Here is a 19,215-nt window from a genome sequence, read left to right as displayed (position 1 = left end):
CTAGTAAATCCCCTCATTAACTTGAGCCTGTAATCCTAAATCAGTTCACTCTTGACCCTGCAGAAAGAGTTCCAGTTGAGTTACCTGAATTTCTAACAGTGTTTCAGCAGTTTTTCTGCAGTCAAGGCGAGATATTCCAGAGTCAGATGGGGATCCCCACTCCTGCTGTCAAACTCTGGGCATGTGATTCTGCTAGGCTGATACTTAAGTCCCTTTCCATGGGAAATTCCAAGGGATGATTGTTTATACAAACCTGTGGGTGGCACTCTGTTCAGCTGAATGATTGCACCTGGCATTGCTCAAGTACCAACATGACTTACCTCACAATGGAAAGAAGAAAAAAATCTCATTTATAAATTTCATACCATTCCTGCTGAATAAAAGGACTGTGGTGAATTGATTCTGAATGCTGAATCTGCACATAGATAGGAAAGAAATGGAGATGTGGAGGCACAAATTGAAGGCACAAAATTCAGGTTGGCCATTCAAGGAAGGTTTTGGAGAGCTGATAATGACTGAGAAGAGTCTTGAAGCAAAGCAAACAGTAGCCAATTAAGACTTCAAAGGAATAGAGTAAGTTTTCCAGGCTGAGGAAGCACCTTGACTTTGTAGACATAAGAGAAGGTAATGAATTCAAAACACTTCAGGTAATTAAGTATAGCCAGAGTGGGAGAGAGGATAGGAGGGAATAATGAGAAGCGAGCTGAAGAGAGAGGAAATAATTATGAAAATGAAAAAAAAAATGAAAAATGAAAATTTAAGAAATACATCTGATAAATACTTAAGTTTTATGTGCATATTGTACATTTAAGTTTATGTAATATATACAAGGTCAGGTTATCTGATGACCATGGCTATAGGATGAGGCTTCAGTGGAGTCAGAATCCATACATCTTATCATTTATCTTAGTTCTTGTTTTGACTTGGAGATGAGGTATCCTGTCAGATCTCCTGTGTTAATGCAGGAATGTTCAGAGGTAAAATGATTAATTATGTGAGTTGTGATTTAATCAGTGGATTAATCCACTTATTCGATTAATAATTTGAAAGGACTACTATGTTGGGTGGTAACTATAGGCAGGTGGGACATGAGTAGAAGAAGTGGGTCACTGGAAATATACCCTTGATGATTATATCTTTTCCTCCTGGCTCCTTCTTCTCTCTCTTCACTTCTGAGCCTGCCATGAGCTGATATCTTTCCTTCACCATGTCTTTCCACCATGATGTTCTGCCTCACCCCAGGTCCAGAGCAATGAAGTCAGCTGGTCATGGACTGAACCTCTGAAACTATGAGGGAAAATAAACTTTTCCTCTTTTAAATTGTTCTCATCAGGTATGTTGGCCACAGTGACAGAAAGCTGACTAACAGAGTTCCTGAATCTAGTGTGCTTTTTATCTCCAGGTATTTATGGCAAAGCCCTGCCTAGTTTTTCCCTGGAGACTTGGAGTTTGTCTAAGCTCTTTCCCAGCACGTAGAACAATGGGTGCCAAAATAAGCACAGAAGAATCTGGAGAGAGATTGTGGATATAGCCACCAGTGTCACCCATTCTGTGACTAAAACATTAACAATGAAATAACTTGAGGAACAATCCAGAAGTTTCTCCACTCTTCTAGCAGCATCAACCCCAGAGTAATTCTTGGGTTAGTTCTGATGTAAAAGTCTTAACATAATTTTTATTTAGTTTCCTATGAATGGTTGCACCTTGTATCCATCTCCTACCTCACATGTTTACCATGCATTTTTGGTATCCCTTCATATAAGATTTTATACCTGGTCAACTCACTTTAAAATCATCTATGAAACACTTGAGAAATACTCTGTTGTGGGGAATACCATTGGTATTTTAAAAAATTCTCCCAGATGATTGCATTTACTACTGAAGTTGAAAGCTATCTTTCTATAGTAATGCATACTTCTGACTTGCCCTTAAGATTTTTCAGGCCTTGTATGAGAGGGAGGGTAAGGGTGTTTTTTCAACTAGGTCTTTAGAAAGTAACTTAAAATCCTATTTTTCTGATGTTCTCTGAATATGGTTATGCTGTAATTATGTGTGTGGGACTGCAATGTTATGAAAATGCATGCTTCATCTTGCAAATGAAAAGTGGTTTCATGTGTTGTTATCTTCACCTATCATATAAGTCAATGAGAATACATGCTTTCACTGTTTACCTAGTCAAGATGGGAAAACCTAACAAAGTAGGAGTGTTTACATCAACTTCAAAAGTTTTCTTTTCCCCCCAGAGAATTCATATAAGGCAGCATTTATAAAAGAAAAAAATATGAATGAAACATTATTCAAACTTACATTTTCTACTTATTCGAATATAATGTTATAGATTCTGCCTTTCACCAGAATATCTGAAGTGCCACAAACTTAAGAATATGGAAAAATTAGATAATCAGCAAAATTACAGCTTTACTCGATCCTTGGAGAGATTTCAGGGAAACATGCAGCCTGGGATTTCCAAGAAGATGGGATAAAAGCACTGACACACCAGGAGCAAAACACAGAAAATTAGTCACCATACAAACTTGTGTGAAGACATCAGATAAAATATTAATGAATAAATTAAGCCCAAATGTGAGTGTACATGAAAGAGTAATTTCTCGAATGTGTACACACACAAAAAGAGTTTGCAACCACCTGTGAGAAACCGCCTGTGAACCTCACTTCGTATTCATGACAGTGATTGAAGGTAGGATGGAAAATTGGAGAAAACTTTCCTTCTTATGCAAGCCAGGAAGAGGATAGGAGCCTGCTCTGCAGGAGAGGCAAAATTTATAGTAAGAGCCTTCTCCCTTATAGGACAAAAGTACTAAGATGCAGGCAGAGAGCAGGAAACTATCATTCCCAGGACACAAATGAGGACCCATTGTTAATTTTTTTTAAAAAATCCCCCAGTTTCTCTAACCCTGATGGAGGATTAGAAAACTGTACTGGGCCTTGACCATTAGAACCAACTCCCAATGGAGAAAACTAATATGATTGATAAGTACTCACATCTGAGATGTAAACACATAAGACTGGAGCTAAATAGGACCACAGAAAACCTTCATCGTGGTGGCAAGCATCAGGTAAAAATCAATAGCAGGTTGCTACCTGCTAAAGGAAAGACAAGCACAGTGGAGACCCTCTCTGATAAATGGGCTCCAGGGAGATCTTATAGACTGGTGTTAAAATTTTTGATAAAATTAAGAGAAGATTGAAGTGGAGAGGAATGAGGCAGAAATCCTGACTCTTCCACAGCACCAAAAGGAGGAACAGCTGACCAAAGGTCTGAGTTACAGAATAAATGCTCTAAGACTCAACATTGGAGAATCTGAGACCTACAGAGACTTGAAGTTTGGTTATCAAAGTAGAAAATAAGGACAGAGCTCCTTAACTTGAACCCAGACTAGGTTAGGAAGTGGGGAGATGGGCAACAGAGAAAGAAAGAGGAAGAGGAAAAGCATGTACACTCATTCCCTTAATAACACCTGGAAAGAAAAGCAGGTCGAATGAAAAGATAACAGGAACAGCTGAGTCACTGAAGGAGACCGAGTAGTTTAACACAAATTGAGAACAAAAAGTCATTCTGGGCATGGCAGCTGTTTGTGGAGCGCACAGGTGGCCAGACAGCCTAGAATAAATGAAAGGAATCTCTTCACCTTCAGATAGCCACAAATATAACCAGAGGGAGTACCCCTACTGTGAAATACCTCAATAATCTATCTAGAAGGATCTTGTAGAGGGAATGTTGCTAGTTGAAAACTGCTGAAACACCACCCCCACCCCCACCCTCACCAAGAACAAGAGGAGTGGGCTAGACCTGCCCTTGGAAGTACTAGCCTAATGCATCACTCTTTACAGCCTCTATGGGAGCCTAGACAGAGACGGAGTGATCACCTGAGATTCACTGTTGTGGGAAATGAGAGCTCAGAACCAGGCTTGAGTCTTTGTCCTTGGCAGTGCAGGGAGAAAGCATCTGTGACTCACGGCTAAAACTAGTTGAAGCTTGGACACAGGCAGGACAGCTGTTCCGTCCCAGGCACTGGAAGAAAGAAGCACCTATGGTTCAAAACCTTGGGCAGTGGATGTTAGGACAGACACCCATGTTAGTCAAGAGGGATGCTTCTGCAACACAGAGAGCACACAGAGAACCCATGACCACAGGTCCTGTGCTTGAAGACAGTCTCGGGCTCTATGCCACTTTGAAGAGGACTGACAGTGTGAAATGATCCATGTTGGTCATAACAATAGTCCAAAACCCTACATTCTGAGCTCCTGTATACAATAGAAACAGTGAACTGACATAGCATGACACCTTCCAAGCATCCAAGCTCATGTCCCTGGGCTGACAAATGAAAACCATCTGATGAGATGTTCGATAGGGGAGTGGTTTCTGTAGCCCAGAACCTCTGGGGAGATATGAAGCCAAAGAATGACAAATATCTTCTAAAGGTCCCAAATCCTGATGAAATCCAAACCAAGAGTCAACAAGAATTTTTGTTCCATGATTTACTATAAATAGCTCCCACATCAATTTGAATTGTATTTTTCTAATGTCTTAAAGTATTAATTGGAATAATTCTTTGTTTTCCTAACTCAGGTTTTTCAATTGCTCCTCTTAACCTCTCTTTTTCCTCTTATTACCTGTTACTGTCTCAAGTCTTCAAATATCCCCCTCTCACATCAATCTTTTTTTTTTCTTTTTACCTTGGTGTGTATTATTCTTTTCTATCTTACCTTTTCTCTTTCTTTTGCACATTTTTTTCTTCTTCCCCCTTTCAGCACTACATACTGCTTATGGCAATTTTACTACATTTAGTAATTAATTTTTCAAGTTTTTCCAGAACTTTACTACAAATTTATTCCTGGATTAGAGGAATTATGGATAACATTATTGACAAGTTTTTGGCTTTTCAAAAGGTTGAGTTGTATATGACTTTGCTCTAAAGTGATTGTAGGGAGGATTCAAAAGGGTGGGCTAGAGGGAGGCTGCATTTCCTGTCACTCCATGACCTAGGACTCAAGCAGTGGAAATAATGTTTCTCTACAAGTTATTAAAGCAACCCCGACAGCTGCTCCTGTGCAGGACCCACTAGGCTGCCACTCCTGTGTGGACCTCCATCTACCAGCATGGGGCTCCCTCTGGTCACCTCCATCTTGGGATACTGAAAACACTGCCATAGTCACCTGCACCTGGGGACATTGGACAGGGTCTGGAGACAGCCACCAGCCACAGCACTGCACATAATAGAGCTGCATCTCCAAACACGCCAAACAATGCCACCACCTGGCTCAACCCAACACCCTATCTATGAAAGCATCTGCCTCGATCTTGGGACACATTTGTCACCGACTTGGGTTATCCATCACCATCTTTAGTTGGGGCAACTTCCAGCTTGGGACACTAGCTGGGGCCTAGAAGCAATATCAAGGTATTTATAGTCCCCCAATTCCCCCCTCCTCTGCAGCCACTAATCCGGCACAGTGCTTGCAATTACATGGCTGGTCCAGAGCTCACAAAGACTGGTCCTGAAAAGCCCTATACAAAAAAGCTCTCTGTGAAAGGTGCACAAGCCCCAGAGCACAGTCCCAAAGACCTCCAGAGAAAGAGGTTCGTGATTGGGAAGTAGAAAGGGAGGGGGTGAGTGAGCTACAGATGCATTCTCAGCTGAGTTCCACAAGGCCTTCAAAGAAGAACTAATACCAATACTCCTCAAATTATTCCATGAAAACAAAAAGAGGAAACACTTCCAAACTCATTCTATGAGGCCAATATCACCCTGATTCCAAAACCAGACAAAGACACTTCAGAGAAAGAAAGCTTCCAACCAATATCTCTAATGAACATAGATGCAAAAATTCTCAGTAAAACTCTGGCAAATGTATAAAAAACATATTAAAAAGATAGTGCACTAAGATCATGTGGGGTTTATCCTAGGGATGTAAAGTTGGTTCAACATACAGAAATCAATAAATCTAATTCATCACATCAATAAACTTAAAAATAAGAATTATATGATCATCTCAATAGATGCAGAAAAAGCATACACAAAATACAGCAATCCTTCATGTTCAAAACACTAGAAAAACTAGGCATAATAGGAACATATCTCAACATTGCAAAAGCTAGCTAGGCTAATCCCAAGGCCAACATTATTCTAAATGGAGAAAAATGAAAGCATTCCTTCTAAAAACTGGAGTGAGACAGGGATGCCCTCTTTCACCACTTCTATTTAACATAGTTCTTGAAACTAGCCAGGGCAATTAAACAGACAAAAGAAATTAAAGGAATACAAATAGGAAAAGAAGAACCCAAACAATCACTGTTTGCTGGTGACATGATTCTATACATAGAGGATCTACAATCCATTGGAAACTTATTTCCCAAATCCATATGTTAACAGTGTTTGGAGATAAGACCTTTGGGAAGTAATTAGAATTTGATGGGGTTGTAAGGATGGGACCCCCACGATCTCATTAGTAGAAAAAGAAGAAGAAGAAGAAGAAGAAGAAGAAGAAGAAGAAGAAGAAGAAGAAGAAGAAGAAGAAGAAGAAGAAGAAGAAGAAGAAGAAAGAAGACCAACTGTTACACTCTCTTTGTCATCACCAGGTAATGCCCTCCACCATGTGATGACAAGGCAAGAAGGCCCTCAGCAGAGGCCTTGGAACCTCCCAGCCTCCATAATTGTGAACTTAGTAAATCTCTAATTCTTTATAAGTTACCCAGTATGTGGATCCATTTATAGCAGCAGAAAACTAAGACCAAAAAAATATATAGTGTTTGAATAATTTTAAATAGAAATTAATTTCACTGATTTCCCATGTGTTTCATTTAAAGAGTCCAAAGAAGAAAACTTGGAATGGAATCACCATTTGACCCAGTCATCTTACTCCTAGGTTCATATCCAACAGACTTAAAAACTGCATTCTACAGTGACACAGCCACATCAATGTTAGCTCAATTCACAATAATTAAACTATGGAACCAACATAGGTGCCCTTCAATGGGTGAATGGATAAAGAAACTGTGATATGTATTCACAATGGAATATTTGTCATCCTTAAAGAAGAATGAAATTATAGCATTTGCCCTTAAATGAATGAAATTGGGGAATATTATGCTAAGTGAAATAAACCAATCCCAAAGAACAAAAAGCAGAATGTTTTCCCTGATATCTGAACGCTAATTCACAATAAGGTTGGGGGGAGAATAGAGGTATTTTGGACTAGTCGTAGGGGAGTGAAGGGAGAGGAGGGAGCATGTTGGTAGGAATGATAATAGAATGAATCAGACATTACTACCCCATGTGCATAGATGATTACATGTCCTGTGTAACTCTACATCATGTATAACCAGCAAATGAGAAGCTATACTCCATTTACGTATGATGTGTCAAAATGCACTCTACTTTCATGTATAACTAATTAGAACAAATTTTTGAAAAGAGCCAAAGGAGTTAAAACTATCCTATATTTTCACTGTCAATTCCTACAACCATAAAATCCAACTCCCCATCCTATAGAGCAGTTATCCCAGGTATAATTATGTTTTTGCTACCATAACTTAGTGTTACCTAAGACAATAGCAGAAAAGTAAAATCAGAGAAATAAATATGTTGTTTTTTGGACAGAATACCAGTCAGTTATGTTAAATGCCAACTTTCCACAAAAATCAACAGAACAATCCACTCTTCAAACAATGTTTATCAAATATACTGGTATAAGAAAGAGCCCATCTCAACAGAATCTAAGTAACATCTCAGAAGGAAGAGATAAGAGGTTTGTAGGTTTGAGGGGAGTGAATGCAGTGGTTTGTAAGTGTTCTTCTCAGGAAAATGAATATGAGCAAAGTTCATGACAATAGTTTAGATTGATGATTTTTAAAAGAATTTTAATAAGCAATTTTTTTTCTTTTGTAAGAAAGCTGTTTGTTCAAGTGAAGAATTTTCTGTCCTGAGAGGTGAGCTATTTGCTTAAATTAGTATTCAAGAACTTCTTTAATTAAGCAATATCAGTGCAGGTAAATTCAGTTCTTACTGAATTATAGTTATATAATTCTAGGTTTGTTGAGGGCCGTGAATCAAGTCAAGATGGCGCCTGGCAGTTTGCCAGGAGGAGTGGTTTGTGAGGCAACGCCACAGAGCCATTAAGATGGTGGAGATTCCTTATTGGCTGATTGCTGTATCTGGATGATACTAATTGAGTCAAGCTGTGTTTAATCAGTTAGGTATACATACAGTTGTTGTTCCATAATAAAGCAGTTCCCGCTTCAACCTTCAAGCTGCTTCTCACCTCCTGGTTACTTTGCCCAGCCAGACTGTGGCAAATGGTGGCCTATACAGGGGAACTCCGGGACACTCGGGGGTAAGAGACAAGGTAAGCTGCCCATCCCTAGAAATAGATAGGACGGGAGGAAACCTGCTCTCCCCTGAGGAAGTAGATAGGGCGAGAGGACAAATGGCCATTTCAAGAAAATGGAGAAGATTGATACAGTGTGTTTTTGTCTTGTTTTGTCTTGGTGTGTTGTATTGTCTTTGTTATGGAAATATGGGATCGGAAGTTAGTAAGAACCAAACCGAAAGGGTGTTAAGTAAATTGCTAAAGGAAGGAGGCGCCCCAGTAAAACCAAGAACAGTTAGGGCATACGTTGGTAAAAGCCCAGGAACTCTAGTCAGAAAGAGGAAGAAAGTTCAGAGGAGAAAGGACTATCAGGGAAGGAGTTACAACAAAAGGCTACTACTAAACACTTTTCGTCACCAGAGGGTGCGTGAATCGGCGCGGCGCAGTGCGGTGGTCGCTGTGCAGCAAGGACTTTCCAGCCAGCAGTGGCGGCCACCGGCCCTTCCCCGCCCGCCCCCATGGGGCTGCCCGGGGAGCAGGATGCTGTGGCTGGCGGCAGAGGACGCGCCCGGCACCCCTGAAGTTTGGCCATTTCCAATGCCAATAACTAATGAGTTGTCAGTTTTTCCCTATTTGCTGCAGGTGCTGCCACAGGATATCCAGAACTCCAGTTTTCAATTATGGTGATAGCGTTTACCTTCAGATGCTTTGGTATTTTACAGTTTTTACCACAACTGCATCAGATTACAGTTATTAACATTAAAGGTCCTGACCCAGTGATTGTCTGGAGTCGGGGGTCTGTTTGTGTGTTTCCACAGGGAGAGCAGCAGCCGATTTGGATTCCAGAGAGACTAACTAAAGCGATTTCTACAGACCAAAAAGAAGATGATTTGGCTCAAATCTATAACAGCTGATATCCAGAGCTCCAGCTTGGCTATTCTTACATCTGCGACAATGGTTCTCCCACACCTGGAGGCTAATGAATAATGAGCACCATTAAGGCCTATTTCAAATGTAAAAAACATTGAGGCTCACTTGTGGGAATGCCTTCAAACCCATATGCAAGTTACAGGAAGAAGGAATTACAGCTACCATCATCACAGCTCTTGCTGTTTCTGCTGCTGCAGCTTCTTTGATAGATATCACAACAAACTGTACAAACTGTTGCATCAACATTTACTTCAAGACATATTAATGGATTCCTCTGCTTTGAGCTGCTTATAGAACTTACTTGGACTGTGTATCACTTATATGCATTATGACAACAAATTGTAATAGTACCAAGGTATCTTTGCTGACGGTGTCATCTGTGGTATAGTTTTTCCAGGGGTTTCTCACTTGGAGCAGTCAATGGCTTGGTATCGTGGCATTTTGTATCCTCCTCCTTTCTGCTTGTGGCAGGTTGTTTATGGTGTTTGTGTAAAAACCACTATGGTCGTTATCCACAAGTATGGCTAAGTGTTTTGGGCTGGTAGTCAAAGACAGGTAAGATCCAATTACAATGGTACCAACCTAAGCCAGGAGGCTGACGATTTGAAGTCAGACCATCCAATGATGGGTAAGGACCTAAAACAGGCATGGTCCCTAAATCACATACTTGTTGTTTAATAAAATAAAAGGGGGGAGATGTTGAGGGACTCGAATCAAGTCAAGATGGCGCCTGGCAGTTTGCCAGGAGGAGTGGTTTGTGAGGCAGCGCCACAGAGCCATTAAGATGGTGGAGATTCCTTATTGGCTGATTGCTGTATCTGGATGATGCTAATTGAGTCAAGCTGTGTGTAATCAGTTAGGTATATATACCGTTATTTTTCCGTAATAAAGCAGTTCCCGTTTCAACCTTCAAGTTGCTTGTCACCTCCCGGTTACTTTGCCCAGCCAGACTGCAGCATAGGTTCATAATAATTTCTCCCTACACAGCATGAAGTTATTCTTCCTTTTTGTTCTGACTTCTGATGTTTGGTTTTTTTTCCATTTATTTAATGACATTATGTTCTACTTATGTATCATATTGCCTTTGCATATTTCATTCTGCAGTTTCCCTGAAGTCTGCCCAAAGTGGTTATGCACTTTTATCTAATCAGTATAAATCACCTGGAGCACCCTTGTTTGTTTGCTTTTATATTTTTAAGATGAGCTTCACAAATCTTTCAATTCTGAAAAAAAATGCTATGAAATCTTTAAGTGTTGCCATTTTGTCAAAGGGGAATAAAAGGAATGTCATTAGTGGCTTAACGGGAATAGGAAAGGTAATAGAATGAACTGGACATTGCTTTCCTCTGTGCATATATAAATACAAGACCAATGTAATTCCATACCATGTACAACCAGAAGAATGGCCGCTGTAATCCGTATGTGTATAATATGTAAAACTACATTCTACTGTCATGTATAACTAATAAGAACAAATAACAAATAAAATCAGAAAAAAAGGTGTTGCCACTTTGTGTATAATTATTAGTTATTTTTTGTAAATTAAATTAGAATGTGTTGTATTTCTCATACTGTTATGTGTGTATCTTCACCCCTGTTGAATATATCTTATTTTAAAATTATTTTTATTTCTTATTTTTTTAGTACTGGGGATTGAACTCAGGGCTTCACATGTTAGGCAAGGGCTCTAATAATAGCTCATTTTTGCTATTGTATTTTCCTTATATTTTCACAATTTACTATATCCTTCTGAAACTCTTCCTGATGTGATGTTTATCAACTGACTTTGTATTTAACTTATGTGATTATAAAATTCTCCTAAACACCCTCTTAAGTGTTTTTTTAATCCTTATTTCCCCATCTCCCAAGAATTATCACAGCACTCTGTATTTTTTCTTTTATTACCCAAAAATTTTAAACATATAAATGCATAAATGTAACATGTATAATTCATGTTCCCATCACATACTTTAAATAAATATTAACTTATTTTCAGTTTTAACTATACCTGCACCCACTTCACTGATTTCCATATTATATTAAAGCAATTCCCAAATGTTGTAATTTCATTTATAAATTTATCAGTATATCTCAATAGAGAACAAGCTTTTTTCCAATATAGCTATCATATCATAATTATACCAAAATTAACATCTCATTTTTCATTAATATGATCAAAGGTACAGATAATATGTATATTTATAATTGTCTAAAATTGTTAAAACTATATAATAGTTTATTATTTTTTAAAAATCCAAATATATAAACAGATTTTGACTGGCTGATATATTAGTCACCTTTCCATTATTATAACATGAATATGAGTTAATCAATTTATAAAGAGAAAAATTATATTTTGGCTCACATATTTGGAAGTTCCTATGTGTGATCAGAAGAACCTATTGCTTTTAGGCTTCAGGTGGGGAGGAAGTACATTATGGCTGGAGAGTGTGGTGGAGAAAAGATTTATATCTCATGGCCCAGAAACAATGGAGAAAGAGGTCCTACTACCCATTTTGAGGATATACTCTCTATGATCCAAAGACTTCCACTAGGCCTCACCTCCTAAAGCTTCTCAATAGCAACAAACTTGGGACCAAGCCTTACTACATGGACCTATGGTGAACATTTAAGACCCAAACTATAATATTTTTTTTCCCAAGCCCCAAAGGCACATGCCCATCTCACAAGGTAGGATAGATTCAGTCCATTCCCAAGAATTCCAGAGTCTGAACTATTGCAGAATTGGTCAAAAATCTAAGTCCAAAATCTTCTCTGAGACTCAAGGCAAACTCATTTCAGAGCCCTGTAAAAGTAAAAATGAAAGTTATATACTTCTAATATACAATGGAGGAACAGAATAAACATTCCCATTCCAAAAAGGAAGAACAGGAAAAAAGGAAGGAGACCAAAGCAAGATTGAAACTCAATAAGGGAAACATTAAATCCTACAGCTCCAGGTTTGTCATTGAGGATAAACTGTGGTGGGACATGGGCAGCTTTGAAATTTCCTCCCTCCAGATAAACAAGTCCATCACCTTTAAACTCAGCCTCCCTCCAAGCCTCAAGGCATGGGCAAAATGTATCCAAACTTGCCACAGTGTGATATGCACAGCCTCTAATCCAGTTTCCAATGTAATTCCATTTGAAACTTCATCAGCATAGTCCTTGCTGCCTTCATCCCTAGAAGCATTCTGCCTTTCCGAACTGCCACCAGGATTATCTGTTAAATTCTGCTTTGATATCAGTCCTTCATTTTTCTAGCTTGCTTATTTCCATCAACTTTTTAGTTGCTGCAATCAAAATACCCAACAAGAACAGTTTTAGAGAAGGAAATGTTTATTTGGGGGCTCATGGTTTCAGAGGTCTGATTCTATATACAGCCAACTCCCTTCCTCTGGGCCCAAGGCAAGACAAAATGTTATGATATAAGAGTGTGGTGAAGGAAAGTGACTCTGCACCAAAAAGCAGCGAGAGAGAGCTCTTCTCACCATGACAAGATACAAAACCCAAAGCCTTGTCTCTACATGTTCAACACAGGCACGATTTTTACAATATGCTTTTGATCTGCTCCCAATGACCCACCTTCTCCAGCTATAGAACACATGCCTATAGTTACTATTATGGTTTGAATGTGAGGTATCCCCCAAAAGTTAATGTGTGAGATGGTGCAAAAAGGTTTAGAGGGGAAACAATTGGGTTATAAGAGCCTTAACCCAATCAGTGAAGTAATCCCATGAGAGGATTAACTGAATGGTAGATGAGGGTGGGCAGGGTGTGGCTGAGGAGGTGGGTTATTGGGGGCATGCCTTTGGGTGTATATCTGGCAAGTGGAGTCTCTCTCTGCTTTCTTATTGCCATGTTAGCTGCTTCCCTATGCCACACTCTTCCACCATGATGTTCAGCCTCACTTGGAGCCCCGAGGAATGGAGCTGGCTGTCTATCAACTGAGACCTGTGAAACTGTGAGCCCTCAAATAAACTTTTCCTTTCCTAAAATTGTTCTAGTCAGGTCTTTTAGTGACAGCAGTGAAAAAGCTGACTAAAACAATCACTACACAGTTAATAGTTATCAGTGGATTAAAGCACTGATTAGGTTAAAGTTCTCATAACCCAAACACTACCTCCCACTAATACCTCCCACTACCTCCCAATAATGCCAGGCTTTACCACAAAGAACCTTTGGTGGGGGTGGAAGAGAATTAAGATCCAAACCATAGCAGCTGATATGCATGTTTTTTGTTAATATTTTTTGGTTGTTGATGGACCTTTATTTTATTATTTATTTATATGTGGTGGTGAGAATTGAACCCAGTGCCTCACACATGCTAGGCAAGTGCTCTACCACTGAGCCACAACTCTAGACCCAGTTTATTTTTATTCATTTATTTTATGTAGTGCTGAGGTTTGAACCCAGAACCTTATACATGGTAGGCAAGTGCTCTACCACTGAGCCACAACCCAGCCCCAACAGGTAGTGTTTTTTTTTTACATCTATAAAACTATAATCTCTTATCACTCTTTCTGTAATATTAAAAGTCATTAATATTCAGTGACTAGATTATGAATACATGGTAATCACTTGGTTCCCATGATGAGTTATTTCCAGTTAGCTCCTGCTCCACCCTATAAATACCAAAATCTGAGGAAATCCCTTATATAAAATCATTTAGTAATATAAATACTAAGAAGATAGTTATTATACTATATCATTTATGGACTAATGACAAAAATGTCTCTACATGTTCAACACAGGCACAATTTTAAAAATATGCTTTTGATCTGCATTTGGTTTAATCTGTGTACCTGTAGTTACAGATGGCTAGCTATATTTTCAAATTATTTTCTTCAAGTAGCTTTACTATGTAACTGTAACATGACCTTTATTTTAAATTAACATTTGAGTTCTAACTGAATTCTTTTACTTATTTCTTATATACTATTAATATATTTTTAATATTCTTATTTTTCCATTTGGGAAGAATTTTTCTCAATTTTTATAGACTTAACAGTCATAGTGCATTTTATAAATCCTTAACTATTTGTTGCTTTTATTTATGAGAAATTATTTGAAATAGGTAAAACTGTGAGCTCAAGATACTTTTCCTCTCATTATTCTATATACTTATTTTTTTCTTCTAACATCTAGTGATACACATAATATGGTCAATGTTGATTTAAGACTTGGACCTTAGGGAAAATTTATCAAGAAAACAATGGAAATTGCTTATGGCCTTATGAATCGCAGTTTTATTATAAGAGGTGCTGGGGGAATCTTATATATATGGACATGTTAACTCTCATTTATATCAGAAACAATATTTTGGAAATAAAAGGAGTCATTTCCACCTTAATACCTATCACCTGGGATTCTCTGGCTGAACAAAAGTATAGAATAATGAGCATCCTTCAAGAAGGTTGGAGTAAAGGAGGTAAAGGACAGTCAAGTAGGATTAAATCTTAGCAATTTTTCAATGAATTAAATAAGTAAAAGGAGGTTAAATTGATCTATTTGGGAAACAGGGTCACAAAACGTGCTTGGAGAAAACCGAATTTTATTCTTTTGGGGAGGGTGCCAGAGATAAGAGATGTCAACTCTGTCTACATGATAGGAGGAGAATGAAAAAATTGAGAAGCAGAATTAGGATTCTGTGTCTTATTAGCTGAAGGACTGGGCAAAAGAAGCTGAGTCACTCTTTTATTATAGACAGGATAGAAATAAGCTCACTCAGAGAGGGGCAGACTACAATTTATCCAAAGAATATTAACGAATAACTTCAATAAATACATTTTGAGACTTAACCTTTCATTCTCTTGGGAAATAGGTAAACCTTGGCTAAAAACAAGATATAAAGTGGGGCCTTAGAAGGCAATGTAAAATAAATTTGTACGAGAAGAAAGTCTCAGAGTCATGAGTCCTCCTGTTCACTTACTTTTTAGATTCCATATTAGGCATCCAATTAGGATAGTGAAAAATACCGCCAAAACAACTATCACAAATATTACGTCCTTCATCCAGCTATTGTACAAGGAAAAGAAAGGATCTGAAATAAAGACTGAGAAAGATGCAAAAATTAGGAAATTTGTGAGAATGTACTAGAGGGAAGGAATGTACAGGAATAACATTTAATATTACTTTACTTGTACTTAGAATTTGTCCTTTAGATTCATTGTTTTACCACTTAAAAGAGACGGATTCAATTAATCCTTGAAATAGCTACATAAAATGAATTTTAAATATTCATTTGTTACTATCCTTTTTATCATCAACTTTGAGTTTGTAAGTGGATGAAAATTTGGGGAATATTGGGATGAGTAGAATGGATTTGAGGCACATACTATAACTATATAACAACAAATTGGAAAACCTAGAAGAAATAAATAAATTAGAGGGAACACATAACCTACCAAGACTGACTCTAGCCAAACAGATCATGAATAAGTAAGCAGATTAAATCAGTAATCAGAAATATCCCAAAAAGAGAATTTCAAGTCCAATTGGTTCACAAGTGAATTATGCCACATAGTTAAAGAATTAATACTAATCCTTCTCTTTTTTATTTATTGTTTTTAGATACACATGACAGTAGGGTGTATTTTAACATATCATAAATAGGTGGGGTGCAACCCATTCTTCTTAAATTCTCCCAAAAGATGGAAGAAAAGGGAGCACTACCAAGGTTTTTTATTGAAGCCAGCACCACCAGATATTAAAGGCAGAAAAAAATACCACACACACATAAAAAAGTTACAGGCCAATGTTACTGATGAACACATTTGCAAAAGTCCTCAATAAAAAATTGGCAAAGTAAATTCAACAGTACACTAAAACACTTTGACCAAGTAGGATTTAACCTGGGTATCAAGAATGGGTCAACATACATAAATCAATAAGTATGATATAGAGCATTAATAAAATTAATAATCATCACCACAACATCCTATTATGTGCATAAAAAGGATTTGACAAAATTCAACATCCTTTCGCAACTAAACTTGTCAACAAATTAGACATAGAAGGAACTCATTTCAAAATAAATGTGCTGAAAGAAGTAAAACTCTTTCTGTTTGCAGATGGCATGATCCAACAATATGTAGACTACACACACTCACACACCCCTTCCAACACACACACACACACACACACACACACACACACAATTCAGAAAATTCTTAACATAAAAACAACAGTACAAAAATCAGTTACATTTCCATATACTAAGTAACTCAAAAGGAAATGAAGATAATATCACACATAGAAAAAAAACCCACAAGTAACAAGGTACTCAATGGTGAGAAATTGAAAGCTTTTTGTTTAAGAACTGAAATTAGGCAAAGATGCCATTCTTGACACTTCTATTTAGCATTTTACTGAAAGATAGTAATTCTATAGTACTTTCATGACTTTTATTTATACTAGTCCTCGTAAATGCAATAAGGCATTAAAAGAAATAAAATCATCCAAATTGGGAAGAAAAAAATAGAATGGTGAAGGCATTCTGGGCCCTGGTCTCTCAGCTCCTCACATTTCCTCCTACAGAAATTTCAGGAGTAAGAACTCACAGTTAAAATAAAGATGTCCAGGGAACTTAAAATATGGTTTAGCTGCTCCATATTTTCCCCCACATTGTATATGGGTGCTTGTATTTTTAATATAAATCTATTTATTTTCTATAAATTTATTTATTTTTCTTTGACACTGAGGTATAGGGCCTTTTATTCATTAGTTTCAAAAGTTCTGAGGGAAGACTTTATAATTTCAAAATACAGGTCTATGCGTGTTGTGGTCCAAAGGCCTACCTAAGAAGAAGATGAAAAATGCGGCAACAGAGGACCCCTGCTGGTGACCAGGCTAACTCTAAAATTCTCCTTTATGATTTGGAAGCAATGCTTCAAGTATCCTGCCTATACATTTCCCTTAGCCTCTAAATGATGAAAAATTGTGTGAAAATCACATTTTTTAAATATAATTATGTTACTTTATTAACTTTACTATAAATAATGACCATATTTCATAAATAATTGGTCCACAGAAGGATTTCAAAGTTTCATAAACTTCCAGAAATTGCATTCAGATTTGGGGTATATGTTAGTATTGGAACTGAAAGGAGAATATTTATATTTGACATTGTATTTTACTGTAGATTCTAAGGCCCAAATAGATAAGAAATTTTGACATAGAGTCATGTATGTACACCAACAAGTAAGTGGATCCAGAATATACCTAAAGAGTGACTAGATTCAGCCATATTTTCTGAAGCCAATATGTAGCAGATGGTGATTTGCCACCTGTACTGTTGGAAACACTGGCAACAGTGAGAGCAGCTTTTGTGCTTGACACCCAAAACAATTTCAGTGTTGCAATATGATCCTCGGAGATGCCACCTAAACAGCAGATCCTCCTGGTGCTGATGAAAGCGTCACAAGAACTTGGCTGAACAACCCCAACAGATTTCTAGGAAAATAAGAGCAACCAAGAGAGAGTTCATCACTACTAACCCCATTTACCTCTGGTTCGGAATGGCACATACACAATAAGAAGTGTCGCAGAACAGATTATGCAAAACAAGAATTGAGCAGGCATTGAGTTCAACCCATGAAGACATTGAAGAGTACATGGAGGTGGACGTCTATGTATATGCTCTAGAAGAGAGAGAGTTAAACATTTTTTTATATATTTGTTGATGGATTGTATTCTTCTGTAAAGTGTTCAGTTCCTTAGCCCATTTGTTGATTGGGTTATTTGTGAGTTGTTGTGTTGTTGTTGTTTTTTTTTTTTTCTGTTAAGTGTTTTGAGTTCTTTATATATCCCAGAGATTAATGCTTTATCTGAGGTGCATGGGGTAAAGATATTCTCCCACTTAGAGAAATAAAAATAAAAACCATACTAAGATTTCATCTCATTCTAGTCAGAATGGCAATTATCAAGAATACAGACAATAGTGAATGTTGGTGAGGATGTGGGGGAAAAGGTACATTCATACATTGCTGATGGGACTGCAAATTAATGCAATCATTATAAGAAAGAAGTATGGAGATTCTTCAGAAAACTTGGAACAGAATCACCTTTTGACCCAGCTATTCCACTCCTTGGTTTATACCCAAATGACTTAAAATCAGCATACTACACTGATGCAACCACGTCAATATTTGTAGCAGTTCAGTTCACAATAGCTAAACTATGGAACCAACCTAGGTGTCCTTCAATAGATGAATGGATAAAGAAAATGGATAAAGAAAAAAAAAAAATATATANTAAATGGATGGAGGTGGAGAATATCATGCTAAGCGAAATAAGCCAATCCCATAAAAACCAAAGACCCAATATTTTCTATAATATGTAGATGCTAATTCACAATAGGGTTGAGACACTCGGGAGGAATAGGGTTAACTTATATTAGGTAGAGGGGAGTGAAGGGATGAAATTGGAGAGGATATGGGGATAGGAAGAATAATAAAATGAAACAGACAATATAACTATATCATATATATATATATATATATATATATATATATATATATATATACATGACCAATGTGATTCTACAACTGGTACAATCAGAAAAATGAGAAATTATACTCCATCTATGTATGATATATCAAAATGCATAAATACATTTTAATATCATGTATAACTAGTTAAACAATTTTTTTTCAAAAAAGAGTTAGATTAAAAAAGAGGAATGTGGGAATCTGGGGTATCTCCACCCTGAGGACAACTGTCTGAAAAAGCAGGAGTTATTGTCCCATGCCAACTCAACGTAGGGCTTAATTAGTCTGTGAGTTTAGTTTGTGGATGCCGGCAAGTCCTAGTAAGACTAGGTGTGCAGATCTCACAGAGATAGGAGGCATCTTCTTTCCTAATTTGTACCACCGACTTCAGCTGAAAATTAACTTGGCTGGGGAAATTAGAAAGCAGACCTAGGAATCCTCATCAGATTCCTAGAGATTCTGA

General features: G+C 37.5%; 1 protein-coding gene and 1 long non-coding RNA gene across 4 annotated transcripts in view; both read right to left on the bottom strand.

Annotated features, from left to right (window-relative positions):
* LOC107141458 (putative selection and upkeep of intraepithelial T-cells protein 1 homolog) overlaps positions 1–239 on the bottom strand; it is a 29,513-nt gene extending 29,274 nt beyond the window's left edge. For all 3 annotated transcript variants that reach the window (XM_015484703.2, XM_048815428.1, XM_048815427.1), the window contains exon 1: positions 85–239. The gene's annotated coding sequence lies outside the window, so the exon portion shown is untranslated. The remainder of the gene's footprint in view (positions 1–84) is intronic.
* An 11,011-nt stretch (positions 240–11,250) lies between these two features.
* LOC125620394 lies at positions 11,251–17,910 on the bottom strand. Its single transcript, XR_007352024.1, has 3 exons — positions 17,769–17,910; positions 15,194–15,316; positions 11,251–12,067 (listed from the first exon to the last, which is right to left on the bottom strand). It is a non-coding gene; the product is annotated as an uncharacterized LOC125620394 (long non-coding RNA).
* Between the last annotated feature and the right edge of the window lie 1,305 nt (positions 17,911–19,215).

This window comes from Marmota marmota, unplaced genomic scaffold, assembly GCF_001458135.2.
Source record: "Marmota marmota marmota unplaced genomic scaffold, marMar, whole genome shotgun sequence".
Classification (NCBI taxonomy): domain Eukaryota; kingdom Metazoa; phylum Chordata; class Mammalia; order Rodentia; family Sciuridae; genus Marmota; species Marmota marmota.
The sequence above is the reverse complement of the archived record's forward strand: the minus strand, read 5'-3'. Positions and strand labels throughout refer to the sequence as shown.